Here is a 23,432-nt window from a genome sequence, read left to right on the forward strand (position 1 = left end):
ACTTCAATTCCTTGCTTCAGAAGTTAAGGCTAAGAAAACCACATTCAGACAAACAAGGAGTAATGTGATATTAACTGAGATTAAACACCTAAAACATAAATATAACAGTATTTTTAGTAAATGGGCTTATCTCTGGATCCATGCGCAAAAATTGAAATGTCTGCTATTTTTAAACAAAGCTGAGAAAACACTGGCCTCCACACTCAAATTTACACAGACTTCTAACACTATCTCTCATATCAAAGCTCCCAATGGAGTTTTAAAATGCAAAACTGAAGAGATCCTAGAAATCTTTAGAAACTTCTATGCTAAACTCTACACCCCTCAATTATAATGCCCAAAATCGGATTGCTAAGCGCTTCTCCGGACCACCTCCCATCAAAAAACTAACAGAGTCAGAAAGAACCCAATCTAACAAGCCCATTGATTCCTCTGAAATTGCACATGAGATCAGACGCATTAAATCAGGCAAAACACCAGGTCCAGACAGGTTCCCTATTTCCTTCTATAAAGCATTTCAAGTCCCACTAATCGAACACCCTAAAAACACATTGAATTGCTTCACACACCAAAAGAAGGTATCGGGCTCCAATGCTGAAGCGACAATATTAGTCACACAGACCCAAAAAACTATTGACCCATTTCCTTACTCAACATGGAACCGACATTGTTTGCAAAATTCCTGGCAAAACGTATTGAATCGGTCATTCCAAAACTCATACATAACTCCCAAACAGGCTTTGTTAAGGGCAAAATGGCAGGAGACAACATCTGTACGTTCTGCCATATGAATAAGGCAAAATTGGCAACTCTACCTGCTGCTGCCATAAAGCTTGATGCTGAGAAAGCTTTCAACAAGGTCTACTGGACATTCTTACATGCCACCCTTGACTTAGGTGAACCTTTTATTACCATGACTATGGCTCTATACGCCAACACTAAAGCAAACATTCTGATCAACAGAGAACTATCGGTCTCTTTTGATTTATTCCAGGGCGCACAACAGGGATGCCCACTATCCCCACTATTGTTCCTCCTAGCAATAGATCCTCTTCTACTAATAATTGAATCAGCTCCAGAGATTGCAGGATTCAAATTCAGTACTGACACCCACAAAAACCTCAGTATATGCTGATGATATACTTACTTACAAGGAAGATATACAGAGTGCAATTCTGACATTAATCAATATAATATCAAACTTCTTTAAAGTCTCTGACTACTCGCTCAATAGAAATAAGACTGATCTTTCTCACTCCTTTTTTCACAAAATTGATAAACTCGCATCTGCATTTTCATGGAAGGGAAACAGGGTTAGAATCACCTTTAAGACCCTAAGAATGGAAACTCATGAAGGGGGCTGCAGACTGTCAAATTGGAATATATATCAAACAGCTTTTCTAGCATCACAAGGTGCCATTTAGCTACTTGACAATTTACCTGACCCCCAAAATGGCCTGAAATTGGAAAGTCTATCTGCTCACCCTTTTTACCAGTCGCCTATCTTTCCATAAAAAAGTTTAGTCTTCCTATCTCGCACAAAATATTTGCTGACACTACTTCTGCTATTAAATCATTAGACAAACACTCACAAACTCCATAACATAGACCTTTTATGGCATCTCTCTGGAAAAACCCCAGAATAAAAGTGGACACTACAGTTGAATTACAACGCTCATGGGGCTCAAAAAACATCTGTGTTATCCACAACCTGTACAATGATAATGGAGATCCCATGTCCCATGCCTTCGTTGCTGAGAAGTACAACCTCCCCCTAATTTACTTTTATAGTTTTCTAAATATTAAAGCCAAACTATCTGAACTTGGCTGGACTATAAACACAACAAATGCAACCATTTGCCAATGACTAAAACTGTGGCACTACTCAGGTCACATATGCTCTAAGATTTATTAAGCTCTAGGGCTTCTTCCTCACGAAATAGATTATCTATTACCTCTAAATGGTCTAAACGCTTAGAAGGGTCAGTTGGAGATTCCAGAAGAAAATTGGTCTAATATAGGCAAACATGCCTTATGAAATAAAGTTGCCCCTTCACTGATTCAATCTAAATTCTTCACCTTGCATTTTCTACATTAGACTCCCACTAGACTACATAAGCTGGGTCTCAGAGAGAACGACAATTGTTGGAATTGTGATTCTGCCCTGGGCTCCCATGAACACATGGTTATCCAATGCCACAACTTGCATCCTATTGGTCATATATCTCAAACAAAATTAATCACATGTATGGGACTCCAATTCCCCTTTATTTTCCCCTAATCATTTTGGGCCCTTGGAGTCCTTCAAGCAGGCTCAGCCTAGATGGGAATAGGTTATTTTAGCGGACTGGAAATCTTTTAAACATGTCTCCCCTCACACATGGTGGGCTTGGGTATCATACCTAAGAGGAGATAATAAGCTATACGAATCGCCCTCTGGCTCCCAAATGTCTCCGAACAAGATCTGGACAAACATCAGATCACTTTATGAAAAATAAGTAAACTCTATTTAATGCATTTCTCACTACATTAATACAACCACATTATAGATAATTCTTACTAGCTACTCTTTATACCAGCATCCGTCCCCCCGTTTCTTTCCGCTCCTCCGCTTACCTTCCCTAAGGTTATTATCCCTGTTTAACTATATGATACTCCTTCATCCATGTAATAATCACTCTATATCTTCTCAATCATAATCATTATTATTGGCTATTATACTCAGCCTTCTACGTATATGTGGATCACATGCAGGTCAACCTTGGTGACATTTGGATATGTTATATGATGCTTATATATGGATGTTGTGTTGTTTACCATGCTATTATTCATATATGTGTATCCTCTGGTCTCCGGATTATTCAACTGTTGGTATTTTTCCCTGTACCTAAAATATTTCAATAAACATGACTTGAACAAAAAAAAAGTTCAACTAATGGCTGAAAATGTCTGTATTTCTGAGAGCAAGGCATCAACAAATGATGGATTTATATTTTTAAATGCTTTACTTATGCTCATAAGCCAACTATGGTGTAATGTGAGTAAATCTCTCACAAGTATTAAGGACTTCGCATTCTCGACAAGTGATAACCTGGTACGTTTAGGAACACACAAAGTTTAGAGAGTTTCTGGATACCACAAATTAGACAGATTGTTGGCATTTTACAAATTTCATGACTCATTACAACCTCAAAAAAGTTAAAGATTTTACTTAGGTTAAAGAGAGAATTTAGATTACTTATTGTTCCAGTGAAAATATTCACAAAGGGGGTCATTACAACATTGGCAGTAAAAGCCGCTTACCGCCGTGCAGAAGGCCGCCAACACACCGCCGCGACCGCGGAATTCCGCCACAGCTATTATGACCCACATCTCGAAATCCGACAAAATCCAGACACCCACACAAGACCGCCACACCAAAGGTCGGTGATAAACTGGCGAAAACAAAACCTCCACCATCACGCCAACAGAAATACGCCCACACTATCACGACACACGAATCCACGCGGCAGTCTTTCAACCGCGGTATTCCATTGGTGGTACACACCGCCGCGCTCAAATTACAAACACTCTTACAAAACACAGCCACACTGGACAATTCGAAATACACAAACCTGATACACATACACACACCACTCCCACACACCCAATACAATATAAAACACACACCCACATCACCCACAAACCCCTATCAATTGCAAGGAAGATGGAGCTATGGAGATGAATAGTCGACAGGGTCAATGCAGTGGGACAGCACCCAAGAAATCGGGACGACATCAGGAAGAGGTGGAACGACCTACGGGGGAAGGTGCATTCCGTGGTCTCAAGACAACACATCGCGGTACAGCGGACTGGCGGTGGACCCCCACCTCCTCCCCCACAACTAACAACATGGGAGGAGCAGGTCTTGGATATTCTGCATCCTGAGGGCCTCGCAGGAGTCGGTGGAGGAATGGACTCTGGTAAGTCAAATCTTAACTTTCATATCCCCCACCCTACCTGCATGCTATCACAGACCCCCACCCTCGCCCCCTCCCCTATCACTCCAACTCCTCACAAATGTCCCAACATCACAAACCACACATCCCAACACCAAGCCCTGCATGACACACACAAAGCATGGACACCCATCACTAAAGCATGCCCACTGCACATACCCATAACACCCCCCTCAACCATCATCACATAAGCCCCCACACAGGAATGCTAGCACTGGGGTACACGGTCACCACCCATTGCACACCATGACACACACAGATGCAATAATCAGGACCACTACCCAAAGTCACCGGACAGGAGGGTCCAGACATCTCCACCCCACCCACTGAAGAGGCCCACAGTGATGACAGCAGCTCTGTCCAACTGGATCCAGATGACCAGCCCGAACCATCGTGGGCCTCGGGACAGTCGGTTCCCCACACCCAGTCACAGGCCACCACAGAGCTTCCACCCTCTGGTAACACCAGCACAGCACCCACCCAGTGGGCCCATACCTCCGTCCCAGGACATGTCAATCAGCTGTGTGTCCACCAATACAGGGAACCCAGGATAACCCACCACCCCAACAACAACAGGGACCTGGGGGCAGTGGTAGTGGGCACACGGTCCAGGGGACGGAGGCCCAGGAACACAGGGGAACTGGGAGGGCTGCCATGCGACAGGGGGCGGACAGGCCAAGGGAACCCACTCTCCACGAGGCCCTCTCCTCCATCATGGGAGCCTACCACCACTCCCAGGAGACAATGGCAACGGTCCTGGCCAAGTTTCAGGAGACCCAGCACATGCAGGAGGAACAGTATTTGGGCTTCAGAGAGGAACTCAGAACCATCAGCTCCACCCTGGGCACCATCGTAGGGGTGCTGAAGGAAATACTTAACACCACGAGGGACACTGTGGCACTCCAAGGGGCCCCTGACACTAGCATGGACGATGAACTGCCCACCACCTCTGCCGGCGCTAGTGGACAGGAGGCACCGCCACAGGACCACCACACCAGCACCCCACCCCCTGCAGATGGAGAATCAACCCACAAACGGTCCCTGAGATCCAGGAACAGGACAGAGCACGATGCCAAGACCCCCGCCAAGAAATGAGACCACCCTGATTGTCATCCCACTGTCTTACTTTGTCACCTTGTCCATATTGGAACTGCCCCAGCTCCACTTCCCATGCCCATATGGGCAATGCACCTGTGAGACTAATAGACTGGACTCTGCCATGGACATTCCTCCGCCATCACCCCTCACCATTTAACTTCCCCCTCCAATATTTTGTATTTAAATAAACACCCTTGAATCACAAAACAAGAAACCATTTAACTTCCCCCTCCAATATTTTGTATTTAAATAAACACCCTTGAATCACAAAACAATCTTGAGTCAGTCTGTGGTTTCGAATTAGTGTATTAGCAATTACAGTGACAAAATGCTCTTTCAAATGTAATGTCAACATACCTATGTCACACATCTCAAGTCCATGAGGAATCTAAGCAGATTACACACGATGGAAACCACACCTGTGGAACCGTAAGGGAAATGTACAACTCAGTTACCATATACTGGTAGAAATCGACAGACAGGATAGAGGTAGAAGTGTGAAAGTACTTGTAGTAGGCAGGAATGTGTTCTCACCTGTGTGTCACTGGAAATATTGTTGGATAACTGAGTCCCTGTTGTCAATGTCTTCTTCCTCTTCTTCCTCCTCATCACTGTCCACAGGCTCCACAGCTGCCACAACACCGTCATCTGGACCATCCTCCTGCAGAAAAGGCACCTGTCGTCGCAAAGCCAAGTTGTGAAGCATACAGCAGGACACAATGATCTGGCACACCTTCTTTGGTGAGTAGAATAGGGAACCACCTGTCATATGGAGGCACCTGAACCTGGCCTTCAGGAGGCCGAAGGTCCGTTCGATCACCCTCCTAGTCCGCCCATGTGCCTCATTGTAGCGTTCCTCTGCCCTTGTCCTGGGATTCCTCACTGGGGTCAGTAGCAATAACAGGTTGGGGTAACCAGAGTCCCTAATAGCCACACCCGGTGCCTCTGGAGTTGACCCATCACATAAGGGATGCTGCTATTCCGCAGGATGTAGGCGTCATGCACTGAACCAGGGAACATAGCATTTACCTGGGAGATGTAGTGGTCTGCCAAACATACCATCTGTACATTCATCGAATGATAACTCTTCCTGTTCCTGTACACCTGTTCACTCCTGTGAGGGGTTGGCAGAGCTACATGGGTCCCATCAATGGCACTGATGATGTTGGGGATATGTCCAAGGGCATAGAAGTCACCTTTAACTGTAGGCAAATCCTCCACCTGAGGGAAAACGATGTAGCTCTGCATGTGTTTCAGAAGGGCAGACAACACTCTGGACAACACGTTGGAAAACATAGGCTGGGACATCCCTGATGCCATGGCCACTGTTGTTTGAAATTACCCACTTGCAAGGAAATGGAGCACTGATAGCACCTGCACTTGAGGGGGGATCCCTGTGGGATGGCGGATTGCTGACATCAGGTCTGGCTCCAACTGGGCACATAGTTCCTGGATTGTGGCACGGTCAAACCTGAAGGTGATGATCAAATGTCTTTCCTCCATTGTCGACAGATCCACCAGCGGTCGGTACACCGGAGGATTCCGCCATCTCCTCACATGTCCCAGCAGACGGTGCCTAGGAATGACAACAGCGACCACAGAGTCAAACAACTCAGAGGTATGTACCCACAGTCCACACAGAACACCATTCATACACAAAATCTGGCCTGTATTTGTGTTAAGTGACAAGGCCTAGGTCTGTGTGAACGCAGTTGGTAATTAGGGCATGTGGGCCCCTGAAATGGCGGCTGCCTGACCTCTAAAGTGGGACAATGGGATGTGAGGTAACTGCGCTGGCGTTGTACACCGTCGCGGTAGACGTTCGAAGACCGTGGCGCAATGCTGCATTGGTTAACATTGGACCCTCTGGGTCCCAGGAGCCAATGACGAAGTACGCCGGCGGTGATGTTAGGCACCGCCGCGGACGTGACCGCCATTTTCTATCTGTTGAATCACTCGATACCTGATCTTCGACAGGAGAGGACCTACACTGCAAGTGCTGCTGTGACCTCAGTCTGGAAGAGACAATGGCTCATGCGTCTGGGGAAAGGGCCCCTACCTTCACTGCAGAGGAGTTGGAGAAGCTCGTGGACGGGGTCCTCCCCCAGTACATGCTACTCTACGGTCCTCCAGACCAACAGGTAAGTACACAGGGAGCATGTTGTATGGGCTATGCCTGTGTGGAGAGGGCTGGTTATGAGAATGAAGGGGGCACAGTTCTGCATGCATGATGGAATGTGAATGCATGTGCCACAGGGCAAGGGTAGGGATGTGGGCCACTCACTTAGACGGTGCAGTTTGTAATGACTTCTCTTCTTCCCCTGTACATGTCATGTAGGTCAGCGCCCACCAGAAGAAGGATATTTGGCGTGCCATCGCCAAGGAAGTCCGGACCCTGGGGGTCCACCATAGACGGAGAACCCACTGCCGGAAGAGATGGGAGGACATTCGCCGCAGGAGCAAGAAGACGGAGGAGGCTCAGCTGGGGATGGCCTCCCAACGTGGGAGGGGTGCCCGTCGAACTATGACCCCCCTGATGTTCTGGATCCTGGCGGTGGCCTACCCTGAGTTGGATGAGCGCTTGAGGTCATCATATCACACAAGGTGGTGAGTACAACATCATTCAGCGGACTTTGCGCGCAGTGAAGGTGTCTGGGTGGGGGAGGAGGGCTGTGGGTTTCCCTAAGCCAGGGCGAGTTCCGTAGGCTAGGCCCCTCCGTAATGCAGGCCATGTGGCACCCCACCCCACCTCTGTAGAGTGCCAAGTACAGGTATTCATGCCCCTGTGTCATCTATGTGTGCAGATGTCGTCCATAGCCTTGTAGGCCATGTCCCAGGAATTGCATTTGTAGAGCCCAACAGCGTGACGTAGTGCAGGGGGCTGCTGTGTCTGTATTGTCCGCCAACGGTAGCGGTAAGCCATGTACTCAACCTGTCTTTCTTCTGTCATCCCCCCCCCTTTTTGAGGTCTCCCTGTTCTTGTGTGCATCAGCATCATCAGGCGGAGGTACAGTGGCACCGGAGCACGAGGGAGCTGCATCCCACATGGCCATGGAGGGCCACACCACGGACTCAGAATACACCAGTGGGACAGAGGGCGAGGGGAGCACCACGGCGGTCACAGGATCTGCAACCAGCGACACAGACTCGTCCTCCGATGGGAGCTCCCTTGTGGTGGCGGCAAAATCTGTGCCCCCCACTTCTACAGGTACAGCCGCCACCCCCCTACCAGCACCGCCCTCCCAGCAACCCCTCGGCATGTGCCCGTGCCCGCTCACCCAGTAGGGTGGGCATCACCTTCGCCCCAGGCACCTCAGCCCCTGCCCCTGTCACCTCTGCTGCCCTCATTAAGGAGGCCATTGACCTCCTCAGGTCCCTCACTGTTGGGCAGTCTACCATTTTGAATGCCATCCAGGGTGTAGAAAGGGAATTGCAACACACTAATGCATTCCTGGAGGGCATTCATTCTGGTCAGGCTGCCCTTCATCGGACCCTGCAAACTCTGGCCTCAGCACTGATGGCAACCATTGTCCCTGTGTCTAGCCTCCCCCCTCCAACTTCCTCCACCCCAACCCAATCCCCTGTACCTCAGCCTATCCCAAGCACACCATCAGACCAGCCTGCACACACCTCACCACACAAGGGAAGCTCAGGCAAACACAAGCACCACACATCCCACAGGCACTCACGCAAGCATCACACATACAGACACACCAACATATACTGCCTCCACTGTGTCCCCTCCTCGTCGTCTCACTCCTCCCTCCCAGTCTCGTCTACACTCACACCTGCATGCACTACCACTACAGCCACTACGTCCCGCACCAGCACACCCACCAGCACACCCCGCTCACGTGCACTCACCACCCCCACTACCATTTACACATCCCCTGTGTCCTCTCCCAGTGTGTCTGTGATGCCCCCTCTGAATATACACAAACGCAGGCACACACCCAACCAACAGCCATCCACCTCTCAACAGCCTCCAGCCCATGCACCTGCACCCAAATCGACAAAAGTTACACCTCCTACAACCACCACCTCTTCCTCCACTCCCAAGCCCCCTCCATCTACCCGTCCCAGTGTTTCACAAAAACTTTTCCTGGCCCCCCTTAACCTATTCCCACCCCTCCCCCCTCCAACTCATAGGTCCCGTACTAGCACCTCAGCCAAAAAATCTCCGGGACCAGTGGTGCCTGTTGTTACAGGTATGTGGAGTACACCGGCCACCTGGCCAGCCAGTGTGGCACGGAGCCACAGCACAGCCAGTCCCCCCCTGAAGCACCAGAAGTTGGACAGTGCCCGGCGGGAGAGGGGGAAGACTCCAGCCAGCAAAGCCGCTCACAAGGGTCCCAGGGGAGTGTCGACTCAGCTGTGACTCCTCCCAAGGTGGGGAAGGGGCAGGAGAAATCTCCAAAGTCTGGGAGGAGCAGCACGGTGGAGAGGACCGCCATCATACCCGCTGCCCAGGAGGCCACCGCCAGCCCCATCGTCATTGACCAGGAGGCCACAGCCAGAGTCGCTGCCCAGGAGGGCAGCCCTATCGTCACTGGCTAGGAGGCCACCGCCAGAGTCACTGCCCAGGAGGGCAGCTCCATCGTCACTGGCCATGAGGCCACCGCCAGCCACATCCCAGTTTTGCCCCACAAGCCACAGTCCAGCTGACCCATGAAGGACCGCCAGCCACAGCCCTGCTGGGCAATGAAGGACCGCCTTGGCAAGCACCGCTGAACAGGCCAGGGACCGCTGAACAGGGCAAAGACCACCATGGAATGCACCGCTGAACAGGTCTGACACTGGCAACACAAGCACCGCTGAACAGGCCAGGGACCACTGAACAGGGCAAAGACCGCCATGGAATGCACCGCTGAACAGGTCTGACACTGGCAACACAAGCACTGCTGAACAGGCCAGGGACCGCTGAACAGGGCAAAGACCGCCATGGAATGCACCGCTAGCCCATTTGTGGCAGGGCCAGTGACGCAATTGGGACCATCACAGGGTGTGTGCTGCACTCTGGGCACCAGTCCCCCTCCAGCACCAGTGGAGACTGTTATCCACTTGAGAGACTGTGGCTTTGTACTCCCCAGGATTGAACAGTGGGCAAACCACCCACTGTATAGACTTGAAAGACTGTGGCTTTGCACTCCCCAGGAGGGAACAGTGGGCAAACCACCCACTGTATAGACTTGAGAGACTGTGGTTTTGCACTCCCCAGGATTGAACAGTGGGCAACCCACCCACTGTATAGACTTGAGAGACTGTGGCTTTGCACTACCCAGGATGGAACAGTGGGCAAACCACCCACTGTATAGACTTGAGAGACTGTGGCTTTGCACTCCCCAGGATGGTACAGTGGGCAACCCACCCACTGCAGAGACTTGAGAGACTGTGGCTTTGCACTCCCCAGGATACATCAATGGGCATGGAGCCCCCTTGTGGATCTGGCGTGGTGCACTCATCCGGCTGAGGTGCCCCCCCTTCCCTTCCCCCTGAGGTGCCAGTTGTATTTCTATCTGATGCCCCAGCAGTGTTCTCTCCGTTTTGATCAGGTATCTTGTGTGGGCCTCGCCCATGCATTTTGGGCCCAGTGGTCCACGGACAATGAATGGTGCATTACCTGCACTACTAATCGTGGTTTATATTTTGTTTAATGTGTATATATCTGTATATATTTGCATACTTATATTACAATGGTTCAACTCATTTCCTTTTGTCTTTGCATTCTTCCGGGGGGGGTTGGGGGGGTGTTACTGTAATGTATTGATATGCATTGGTGTGTGTGTTGTAGTTGGTGAGGGTCGGGGTGGGGGTTGGGATGTTGGTTGTGTGTGTCCCTGTGTTTTTGCCTACCCCCTCCCCTATGTCGTAGGTGCAGTACTCACCATGCTTTTCGCCACCGGCGTTGATGATCCTCGTATAGGAGCAGGAAGACTATCGCTGGCAGAATATGGAGTTCCGGCTCCATGGTGTCCTGATTCCTCGTGGGATGTGTAGAGGTGAGCGTTTTCCCTTTGAAATGGCTGTTTCTGCCGTGTTTTTATCTGCGGTGAATCCGCCCCGGAAAAGGTGGCGGTTTGGTAGGTTGTGATACTGTGGGCGGTACATTGTCTTCCGCCTGTCTGTTGGCGGTGACCGCCGCGCTGTTTGCCTGTACCGCCGTGGTGGTCGGAGTGTTAAAGTGGCTGTCTTTGTTGGCGGTTTCCGCCACGGTCATAATTGCAAAAGTTTTACCGCCGGCCTGTTGGCGGTCTTACCGCCGCTTTAACTCCGTCCGCCAGGGTTGTAATGAGGGCCAAACTGTTTAACAGAACAACAGCAGCATACAAGAACCTTTACCATGTAGATTTCACTAACAACAGTCGGTCAAAAAGTCTTACCTATCGTTGTAAAATCTGCTGGAAAAATGTTGATTCAAACAATTGCTGAATCTGCCAAGACACATTGAAGGAACAAAACCTGGATCTTATCATCTTGGACAATGTTAAAGTAGATTGTCTCCACCTATTAGAATGAGAACTATCTGCCAGTGCACTATCCCCGGCTGATTCAGTTATGTCAATTGCACAAAAGACAATGTAATTTATGATCAACCCCAACATGTTCTTTTTAATTATGTAAGACAATTCTCTAGCACTAACATTAAATAAAGTGACAGCCAAACCACAAATAAGCAACTATCCTAATGCAACTTTTGCAAACTATCAAATAGTGTGGGGTATGCTACTGACAAGACAGCATATTACAAATTAAGAAAATATAATCCAGTGATAGCAATCAATAGTTCAAAAAAGACATTATTTCTGAAAAATAGGAAACCCCAGAAATTGCAGAAGGTAAGGTGATCGAAAGAAAGACTGAAGTCACTTTTTTCGCTTAAAACAGAAAGAACAAGTCATAAACTGGATGTCGTTAATGGTAAAGCTCTTTATGTTTAATACAAAATTACTAGCTCATGAATACATCAAAAGTGTGCATTTAACTAATAAAATGGCAGAACGTCACTGCAGGGCCATATTCACAAGGCCACGTAAATCCACTCTGCGTGGCTTTTCACGGCCTTGTAGATATGGATTGAGACAACGCATCACAATTTTCTGTGTTGCCTCACCCTGTGGCAGGGAGGCATTCCATGAGTGTTACAGTGGGTGCAATCATGTAACACCCAGGGTCTTTAACACATTCCCAGATTTACATGTTTACATAAACCTGGGAATGCATTAAAAGCCTATGCCTCCACAAGGGAGGCCTAAGGGAGACACAAGGAGTACAAATATCTTCATTTCTCCTAATTTTTCTTTTTTCTATGTGTGCTGCATTCTGCTGCACTGATAGAAAGAGGAAAATGGCTCTTGTGAACATTCTTTTGCATGTATGTGCAAAAGGTGTCCTTTCCTTCTCACAAAAAAATAATTGCTGCAATGCAGACACCCTTGCACCATGATGCAAAGTTACCGATGTTGGTGCATAGCACCCTTTGTGTGTCAGTGCAGGGGAGAAGGACAGGAATGCATCGTATCACATCGATTTGGTGCATTCCTGCCCCTTTTCTTTTGATGTAGGGCAGTGCAGCAAGACTCCATGCGGTGCTGACCTGTGCTAGAACCTCATTAAATGAGGCCCTGAATTTGTTACCGAGTTTGAACTAAAGGCTGAAGATGTCACAATCCAGTCAAGTTAAAAAATTTGATGAATTCAAAGACATTCATTTATAAAAAAGAAACACTAGCAAGCTAGTTAAAGCTGTTTCCTTTTTCCTCTTGACTGAACCAAATTTGATCCAATTTCTAAAACAACTGTTTAGCAATGAAAAGTCTGAAACTGACCTTCTCCTTTGATGACCTGATCCAGCTACAATCATCAAAAATACAGCAGTGGCCTGCAGGTAATAAATATGGTGGGGTGCTATGGCGCCCAACTCACCAAATCTGTGTCTCCCCCTTGAACGGGATTCCAACCAATCCTGGAGATGTTGTCATGCTGTTTTCAGCAAGAGAGCAGCTCCAGGATTGGTGGGAGCAGGCTAGCCCAGCGCTCATTATGAGGCCACACAGCCAGCCAGCCCGAGATGTACACTGTAAGGGGCAGCAGTCATCCTGCAATTGCAGGATACAGCCTTGCCCCCTGCCCTCATGCTTGCGCTGTACACAGCATTTTATTTTGCCCTCATGCTGTACACAGTGCAAGCATGAGGGAAAAAAAATATGGCATTAATTAAGCCATTTAATTTATTTGTTTGTCTGCTGTGCTCGCAGCAGGTGGGGAGACGTGCCTCCTGCAAAAATACTTTCCATCTCTTTTGCATGGTTACATGTTAACTTATAAACACATCTCTAATTGAAGGTATTTTTGTGGGCTCCCTTAAACAGGTCATATCACGCCACTAATAAAAGGATACAGGGATCCCCGAATGTACTTTCAAACTAAGGGCCAGTCATGTCTAAGAAATGTGTGGCTGATGAGTTATCATCTCTTATTAACAAAGATGACCTTCAAGCCCAATCACAATCTCCCTTTTATAAAAAGGGCACACTCCGAACATCACAGCACTAAAAATCCTAGACAATACTGGACATGGGTGCAACTTGAGTCAGTGTCCACCATAACAGTCTCATCCAGATACTTGGGCCCTCATTATGAGTTCGGCAGCCTTCGGGGAAGACCGTTGTGGGAAATTACGCCACCATACCGCCAGTGGTGGCGGTATAGAGACCGACGGATTACGAGTCACAAAACACAAACTGCCCAAAAACAGACACAAAACCAAAACCACCAGGCCAACCCACGGTGAAAGAGTGACTATTTAAAAGGTGGCCCACTATGCCAAGACCATTCCAACTGTCATGTTTAGAGGCAACCTCCAGTGCAGTCGAACATGCATGGTGGAAACTGTTGGCTGTTCGCACCGCGGTGGTACAAAAAGGCACCACCGAAAGTAGCCAACACCACATTGGCCAGTTGAAATATCCCACACCTGAAACACATACACACACACCATGCAAACCTACACACGCCACCATATAACATCCCCCACACACACTCCCACAATTCCTTGCGACAACTACGAGCAGCCACAGACACACTCAACAGGAAGAACACCCCAAACACAACAAAAAAAAAAATCACACAGCATACATTGTACAACTAACATCACAGCCCACCAGCACCTGCAGCAAAACACCCCCACATCACCCCATACCCCACACTGCACCCAACATGCACACCACATACCCACCCCACAACATGTCCAGAAGCACTCAGGGTTCACCAACAATGAGTTGCGGTTCATAGTGGACAAGATCATCAGAGTAAAGCCACAACTCATGGGAGTCCAGGTATAGCAAATATCGATAGCCAAAAATACAGAGTTATTGCAGAGGATCGTCAACAGGGTCAACACAGTTGGCACCTACCCACGCACAGGGAGGACATCAGGAAGAGGTGGAATAATCTCAGGGGGAAGGTGAGTTACCTGGGATCCAGGCATCAGAGAGCCATCAACAAGACTGACTATGGACCCCTACCTCCTCCCCTTTAGTTGACATCCTGGGAGGAGAAGGTCCTGGACATCATGCAACCCGAGGGCCTGAATGGGATCAGTTTTTGTGGTTCCTATAGACCTGTTCACTTGTCCTGGGTGGTACCAGGGCAATGTGGGTGCCATCAATGTCCCCAATGACATGAGAGACGTGTGCCACACCGTAGAATGCAGCCTTGACAGTGGGCAATGCTGCTTGTTGAGGTACCTGATGTAGCAGCCCTGATGTTTGAGCAGGGCACATAGTACATTCCTCAGAACATTGCTAAACATGGCCTGCGACATCCCAGCTGCCTGGCCCAATGTGACCTGGAAGGAGCCTGGGGCACGGTAGTGGAGGATTGATAACACCTGCAATGTGGGAGGGGTGGCATTGGGTGGTGAATGGCAGGCAACAGATCCGGCTCCAACTGGGCCAACAGATCCATGATGGTCACGCGGTTCAGGCGATAGGTCTGGATGATGTGACCCTCCTCGAGGGTGGCAAAGTCGACTAAGGGCCTGTAAACTGGTGCATTCCTCATCCTCAACCTTACATTATACCTGGGAACAGGAGAGAGTTGGAATTATGTTGTGCACCATAGACTGTGTCAACGGTGTTGATGTGGCCACAGGTTAGCAAATGTCACCCATGATGCACTAACATTTCACACACAGTACACATTTGACATGTAAAATGGCAGCCGCCTGTCTGCGTGCATGGGACAGGTGGAAGTGAGATCATCCCGCCAGCATAACACATCATGGTGGTAGGTGGTCACGACGGCCATGCAACTCACCATTGGTTAACACTGCTCCCTATGGGAGGCAGGAGCCAATGGTCATTGCCACCAGAGGCGATGGTGATGTCCGTGGCGGCCGTGATGCCATTTTATGTGCTCTTGCTCACTTGACTCCTGAACCTCATGCACTTAAGACTGCCACTGCATGTGCTGCTGTGTTTTGACTCTGGTAGCCAATATGCCACATCCTGCAGGAGATAGGGCCCCAGCCTTCACCAAGTAACAGTTGGAGTGGACTTATGGACAGGGTCCTGCCCCTGTATGAGCCAGTTGTATGGGGCACCAGAGCAGCAGGTGAGCCCAATGTCACTGTCCTGTATGTGAGTTGGACGCATGGGGATGGGGGCCTTGGTGGCAGTGTGTATGGAGCATGGACATGGGTGAGGGGCCTAAGGCTACATTGGGTGATGACATGTGGGTGTGGAAGTGTGATGTGTGCTGTCCACTGCTGTCTCAGGGATGCCACTCTCCATGATTGTGTCCTTCTGTGTGTACATAGTTTTGCCATTTATAATATATCCGCACGACAACAAAGTTGGTGTTGATTGTACCTCCCTTGTCCTGTCTTTCCTTCCACATGTATGTGTAATGGTTGTGGGTATTAGCGTGTATGTGTGTGTGTTGTTATGGGTGTTTGTTTGCGTGTGTGTGTGGGCGTAGGTTCCTGTGTCATGTGTGTGTTGTGTGTGTGTACTAACGTTGTTCCCTCCAGTGTATGCTAGGCTGTTGTACTTACGGTTGGTATCAGGGTCGCCATAGCTGGTCCGGGAGTTGCATGGCCAGGTAGAGCATTGGGAGGAGTTGCAATTCGTGTGCCATGGTGCCTACTGACGTGCCTGTGTTCCTGAAGATAGGTGTTCCCCTTTATATTGTTTGTTTCTGTCAGGCTTCCGGTGGCAGTGTATCCGCCCTGGAAATCCTGGTGATGTGCAACCTCGTAATGTGGTCATGGGATACTGCCTGACCACCGGCCTGAAAATGGCTGTTTCCTGCCATGCAAGCCCCTCCGCAGTGGCGGTCCAAACAGTAACTTGGCTGTGTTCAGCAGGTATCTTCCCAGTACTTCTGATATGGCAGTCTTCACCACCGGACTCGTGGCTGTGCGACTGCCATCTCCAATGCAGCAGTCCGCTGACCACCATACTCATAATGAGGCCTTTGATTTCCTCATTTCTGTTAAAGGTAAGGTACAAGAACAAATCTGGCTTAGGGTGAGGTGCTACAATTAGGGAAAAAGATGGGGCATTTTTGCTTTGTGTGGATGAAATAAGAAAGACAGCAAGACAAAACCTTTGTGCAAACAGTGTATGTGAGAAGAAATGAACAGAGTTAAGTGAGAAAAGGACAAAGGTTTAACAGTGGCTGTTTTAGGCAAGTAATAAGGATTTTTCAGCCTTCAAAGCTGTGTATGTAAGAAATGTAGTGTTACAATGGGGTCTTTGGTTGGCAGTCAGGTTACCCCCTGTCCAAGCAAGGACCCTCACTCTAGTCAGGGTAAGTCACACACAATCCAAATTATCCTGTGCCCACCCTCTGGTAGCTTGGAACTGAACAGTCAGGCTTAATTTAGAAGGCAATGTGTAAAGTATTTGTGCAATAATTCATATAATAACACAATATAGCACCACAAAAATACACCACACAGTGTTTAGAAAAATATAAAATATTTATCTGATAAGATGCAGGTCAAAACGATTAAAATGCAATAAGTATATGCTGAGATATCACTGAAAAGTGAGATACAGGGGGTCATTCCAAGCTTGGCGGGCGGCGGGAGCTGCCCGCCAAGCGGGAACCGCCAGAAGACCGTACCGCGGTCAAAAGACCGCAGCGGTCATTCTGGGTTTCCCACTGGGCTGGCGGGCGACCGCCAAAAGGCCGCCCGCCAGCCCAGTGGGAAACACCCTTCTACGAGGAAGCCGGCTCCGAATGGAGCCGGCGGAGTGGAAGGTGTGCGACGGGTGCAGTAGCACCCGTCGTGATTTTCAGTGTCTGCTAAGCACCGCCGACTTTCCGTTTCTGGCCGCGGCTGTACCGCCGCGGTCAGAATGCCCAAAGGAGCACCGCCAGCCTGTTGGCGGTGCTCCCGCGGACCACGGCCCTGGCGGTTTTTACCGCCAGGGTCAGAATCAGGCCCACAGTGTCTTAAGTCTTTTAAAAGTAAAACAAAGTCTCTTTCAAGCACAAAGTACCTGGTTTGCATAAAGAATCTCCACAAAAAGCTGCAGAGGAGGAGATGCATGGAAACAAAGGGGTGTGCGTTGATTTCTCAGGCTGCACACGGCGATGCGTCTTTGAGTTTTCACGCAGGGATGGGTGTGCGTAGATTTCCGGCGCTCGGTCATGGATCCTCTTCGGGTTGCGGGGTTTTCAGACCCCTGGGGACGATGCGTGGATTTCTTGCGCTGGCAGGGTGAAGTCACAGGAGCTGCGTCGATCCGGTAGGCGTTGCGTCGAATTTTCTACCCCACGGCAGGCGCTGCATCGATTCCTCTCTGGAAGTCGGGCTGCGTTGTTCTGGCTCAGCTGTGCATCGATCCGGTGAGGCCGTGTGTCGAATTTCTGGTCGCTATGCTAGCGCTGCATCGATCTTCTTGTTGCGAAATCGGGCTGCGTCGTTCCAGTTCGGCGTGCTGTAAAATTTTCACAGTGGTGCAGGCTGTGTGTTGTTTCAGGGAGCCTGTGCGTCGAATTTCACAGCACAAGGAGTCCTTCTTGTAGAGGTGAAGTCTTTTTGGTCCTGAGACTTCAGGGAACAGGAGGCAAGCTCTATCCAAGCACTTGGAGAGCACTTCTTCACCATAGCCAGAGAGCAGAAAGTCAGCAGGGCAACAGCAAGGCAGCAGTCCTTCACAGAAAGCAGACAGGTGAGTCCTTTGAGCAGCTAGGCAGGACTTCTTGGCAGGATGCAGGTTCTGGTTCATGTTCTCTTCTCCAGATAGTGTCTGAGTTGTTAGGGGTGGAGGCCCTGTTTAAATGCCCAAATGTGCCTTTGAAGTGGGGGAGAATTCAAAGAGTTGCTTAGAAGTGCACAAGGTCCCCTTTCAGTTCAACCCTGACTGCCAGGGTCCCAGTAGGGGGTGTGGCAGTCCTTTGTGTGAGGGCAGGTTACTGTCCTTTCACATGTAAGTGTCAGGCCCTCCACACTCCCAGCCCAGGAAGACCCATTCAAAATGCAGATATATGCAAGTGAGGCTGAGTGTCCTGTTTTTGGGGTATGTTTGAGTGAATGCACAAGGGATCTGTCAACTAAACCCAGCCAGACGTGGACTGTAAGGCACAGAAGGATTTAAGTGCTGAGAAAGGCTCACTTTCTAAAAGTGGTATTTCAAAAACAGTAATATCAAATCTAACTTCACCAGTCAGCAGGATTTTGTATTACTTTTCTGGCCATACTAAACATGATCTTCCTACTCCTTTTAGATCAGAAGTTACCACTCAAACAATATATGATGGTAGCCCTAATGTTAGCATATGAAAGGAGCAGGCCTCACAGTAGCGCAAAAACGGAGTTAAGAGTTTTACACTATCAGGACATGTAAACTACACAGGTACATGTCCTGCCTTTTGTCTACACAGCACCCTGCCCTATAGGTTACCCAGGGCACACCTTAGGGTTGTCTTATAGGTAGAAAAAGGGGAGATTAAGGCTTGGCCAGTACTTTTAAATGCCAAGTTGAAGTGGTAGTGTGACTACACACACAGGCCTTGCAATGGAAGGCCGGAGGCATGGTTAAGGGACTACTTATGTGGGTGGCACAATCAGTGCTGCAGGGCCACTGGTAGCATTTAATCTACAGGCCCTGGCACACGTAGTGCACTTTACTGGGGACTAATAACAAGGTTAAATAAGCCAATTGGGTGTGAACTAATGTTACCATGTTTGTAGGGCGAGAGCATATGCACTTTAGCACTGGGCAGCAGTGGTAAAGTGTGCAGAGTCCTAAAAACACCCTAAGGCTGTCAGGTCTAACATGTCGCAATAAGGGTAATTTCCAAAAATGTTCTTTATCATCCTGTTACTTTACAATACAGTTTAGAACTATTCTTCACTATAATCTCTAACAGTGTAAAAGCTTAGATGAACAGCAAAGAGGAGAAAGGGTGTAAGCAATTGGGCTATTGATTGAGAGGGGATGGAAGTGCCATTCAGGCAACTACTCAGTACTTTTCAGGGTGAACCACAAAAGTCACTATATTAACCTGTGCTTTACCCTCTTGTAGTTTGGCACAAAAAGCTGTCAAGCTTAACTTAGAGACAATGTGTAAAGTATATATTCAGCACACAAACAGTAATAGAGCGAACATTTAACATAAGAAAAATCCCAAACCAATTCAGAAAAACAGAGTGAAATTTTACAAATAAAATGATGCTAGACCAACAAAAATCCAATTAGGAGAACTGGAGATAAGCAACTTTAAAGTTTTTAGTGAAAATATCACTGAAAAATATAAAGCGCCAGTCACAGTCATCAGGTAATGCTAGACCGAGGGAAAGTCACAAGTTCAGTCTTATCGCAATGAAGCACAGGTTGGATACAGGTACAAAGTTTGTCCAGCTGAAAATTGCCTTCTAAGTCCGGTGTGAAGAGTTACGTTCATGTTGGAGGAGGATGAGAGGAGGCAGCTGAACACCATGGATAATTGTCCCTGTAGAGCAATGAGCAGGTCAAGCAACATGGACAGTCGCCTTTGTAGCTTCACAATGGTTGTCATCGTGGGCTGTCATTACTGCAATATGAAGTGCAGGTCTCGTGTTACTACTTGCCGGAAGTCATTGTTGGGGTAAAGAATAGGTTTCACAAGAGCTTTGCATTCCTGGTTGTCAAGGGAGGCAGAGATTTAACGCAAATGGACCAGATTGCTGTTGGAGGGAGCCCAAAGTTCAGGATTTCCACTTTTTCTTCAGTGCAAGCACACTCTGGTGCCAGCTGAAGGTCCTGGGCCCGTAAGGTACCTCTTAGGGCTTACAGATTCACTCAGACAGGGTCCAGTTGGGCTCAGGCAGGTTCAGTGGCAGGTCCAGGCAGGTACAGCTGCAGAAGGGCTGCTGGGCATTTGCAGGGAGTCTCCTGAAGCTTGTTGTGCCTCTGTTGCTCACACAGGAGGTCAGCTTCTGGACCCTTGGAGTCACTTTGTTTAACCTGGGATGAAGGCAAGCAGGTCCAGTCTTCCTTTTCAGACAGCAGGATGATCCTTAAAGCAGCAAGAAAGTCCTTCTGATGTGATAGCCACAGGTCCAGGAGTGTTCTGATGAGAGGCTCTCAAGGTCCACTACTTATACCTGGTGCCTGCGTTTGTGGGGGGGCATTCCCTTACCTTCCATCATATATGGACCCAGAAAAGTTCTTCCTCTTGCCCTGCCAAAATAAAAAACTGTCTGGTGCTGACAAAAGGCAGGGCAGGCCTGGTGTCAGATTCTTTGTGTGTGCAGAAGGCAAAGCCCTTTGAGGTGTAAGTGAGACTGGGAACACCTCCACCCCAGTCATCCTGCTAGGATGATCCATCCTCTCCCCTTCTAAGCCCCCTTTATGTTACTGCCGGGAAGCAATGCAAAAACCTCAAAAGCAGAACCATTCACAGTCATGTGACCCAGAAAACTGACAAAAGGCACAAATGGTTGGGACAAAAAAATAAGGGCCAACTTTTTTAAAGTTGCACTTTCAGAATCATGCCTTAAAACCTGCCTATACAATTAAAGAGGATTTCAAATTACAATTAATTTGAGGGTAAACTGTATATCTCTATCTGCTCCCAATCTACCCATTAGCATTTATTAAATGTAATAAGGTAATCCACTGTTAGTCAAAGGAAGAGGTGGGGCCTTACAACATTGAAAAATGACTTAAGGATTCTGTCACTGCCAGGACATGTAAAACATAAGCACACATCCTACTTTTTAAATACAATGCACCCTGCCCAATGAGCCTTTATAGCCTACCTTAGAGGTGACTTATGAGTATCACAAAGGATGATTTAGGACTGGCTAAAGGTTTATTTTGCAAGGTCAAAATGAAAATCTAAAAGTACACTACAGGCTGCAGTGGCAGGCTTGAGAGATGTTTTAAAAGGCGACTTTAGTGGGTGGCACAAAGGGTGCTGCATGGCCAATTGTAGCATTTACTTTACAGGCCCTGGGTCTGGGTAAATGCAGTACCATCTACTAAGTATTTACAAGTGAATTAAAACTTTACCATGCAACAGAGGATTTGTGAGAAATTGGAATACGAGTCAGGCGGTGTGAGTACCCACCTTCAGTAATAGTCACAAATATTCACAAACCTTTCAGGTTGAAAGTCAAGGAATTACACTGAGCTCAACCACCTGGTACCTATGGCACAGAAAAGACAGACTAAACTTTTGCCAATATGTAAAGCATTTATGCGGTACCAAAACTGTTTTAAAGTAAAAAAATCTTACACTGATTTAAACACATAGAGTACATTTCAATAAATAAAATTACATAAAAACAGCAAAAATCCAATAAGAGGAACCGGAGATATGAATCTTTCAAGTTTTAAATCAAAACAGGACAAAAAGCATTAAGTTCCATCTGCAGTCATCCGGTAGCAGCAGACTGGGATCATATACAACAGGAGCTACAGAGGGACTGAAAAAGAACCAAGAGTGCCCTATGCTCAAAAAGCCAAAACCATGAGAAGCCCCTTGGTGCTAGCCATATAAAAAAATACACAGGGCACTACCCTCAAGCAAGCGACATCTGTAGGTTTAGGTCATGCTTCACGAACAACTCAGAGTCAGAACATATGTCCATATGTGATACTTTTCAGGACCAGCACCTGGGGACCTACACAGAATATGCATAAAAATTCAGAACAAAATATAGAAAGTGTCCCACATAAGGAACCGCCATGAGACGGTTGGCTATTGCTCACCAACTGGCTCACTGTATCATCATCAGCATCTTTACTATAGTGACAGGAGGACCATGCACCATGTAAAGCACTAGTGGTGCTCAATTTGTGTACCTACTGATTCACATAAAAAACTATGAAGGTCATCAAGGAAGGACATGAAGTAGTGCCTTCTTCAAAAACAATAAAAATGAGTCACATATGGCATACCTCATACATCTTTATTCTATGTCTATGACCATTTTGTTGTGAACAGCCGATGTGTTTCATTGCCAAACAAAAACTTACAGGCAAATTCATCAGGGCATGAGGACCAATAGTCACCCTAAGGTGCACCCTACCATATGACACTACCAGTAGGCTATGGGAGACAATTCTGAGGCTGAAGTTGCAGTTGCCTTGGGTGCTGGCGGATCTCATCAATAGCCATACATCCAAACTTAGACAATGACCTAAGTGCTATTTGATCCTGACCACGATGGACCACAGTTCGCACACAGAAACCAGGTTTTATTGATTGGAGGCTTTACCTTGAGACTAAGGGCCAGATTACTGGCCTGGTAGTCCGAAAACTGCCAGCATCATGGTGGCTGTGGACTGGCGCGGCTGTGGCGGTCTGACTGCTACATTAAGAGGCTGCCAACCTACTGGCATCCACGCCAGCATCTCAGATCTGGATGGGCTGATGGTGGTGCGGGTTTCAATCAACCAGGGCAGCGCTGAACTCAGCGCCACCCTGCTGATTACAATCTTGTTCTCCACCAGCCTTTTCATGGTGGATGAACCACCTGGAAAAGGCTGGTGGTGAACAAGTGCAGGGGACCATTGGTGGGGGCTGTACTACCTATCCCCGTGGGGGTGACTCCTGGCCTCTCCTAACCAATGAGGTGAATGTTCAAGGGTGGCCCTCCCCATTTTTGCAGAGGTTCCTGTCAGCCCTGCTATTAACAATTCCACTGTGCCCCTCACTCCTGAAATCCAAAATGGTAAAACCCTTTTCCCTATGTGCAGAGCCTGTGTGCCTGACCAGAGATATGGCTATGGTATTTAGCAGCTCCTCCTTTGTGGTCACTTTAAACTAGCACCGAGGCAGCTCCTCTCCCACTGGGACGGGTGCTTGTCTGTCTGGGGGAACAAAAAA

The sequence above is a fragment of the Pleurodeles waltl genome, chromosome 1_1, assembly GCF_031143425.1.
Source record: "Pleurodeles waltl isolate 20211129_DDA chromosome 1_1, aPleWal1.hap1.20221129, whole genome shotgun sequence".
NCBI classification, from domain to species: domain Eukaryota; kingdom Metazoa; phylum Chordata; class Amphibia; order Caudata; family Salamandridae; genus Pleurodeles; species Pleurodeles waltl.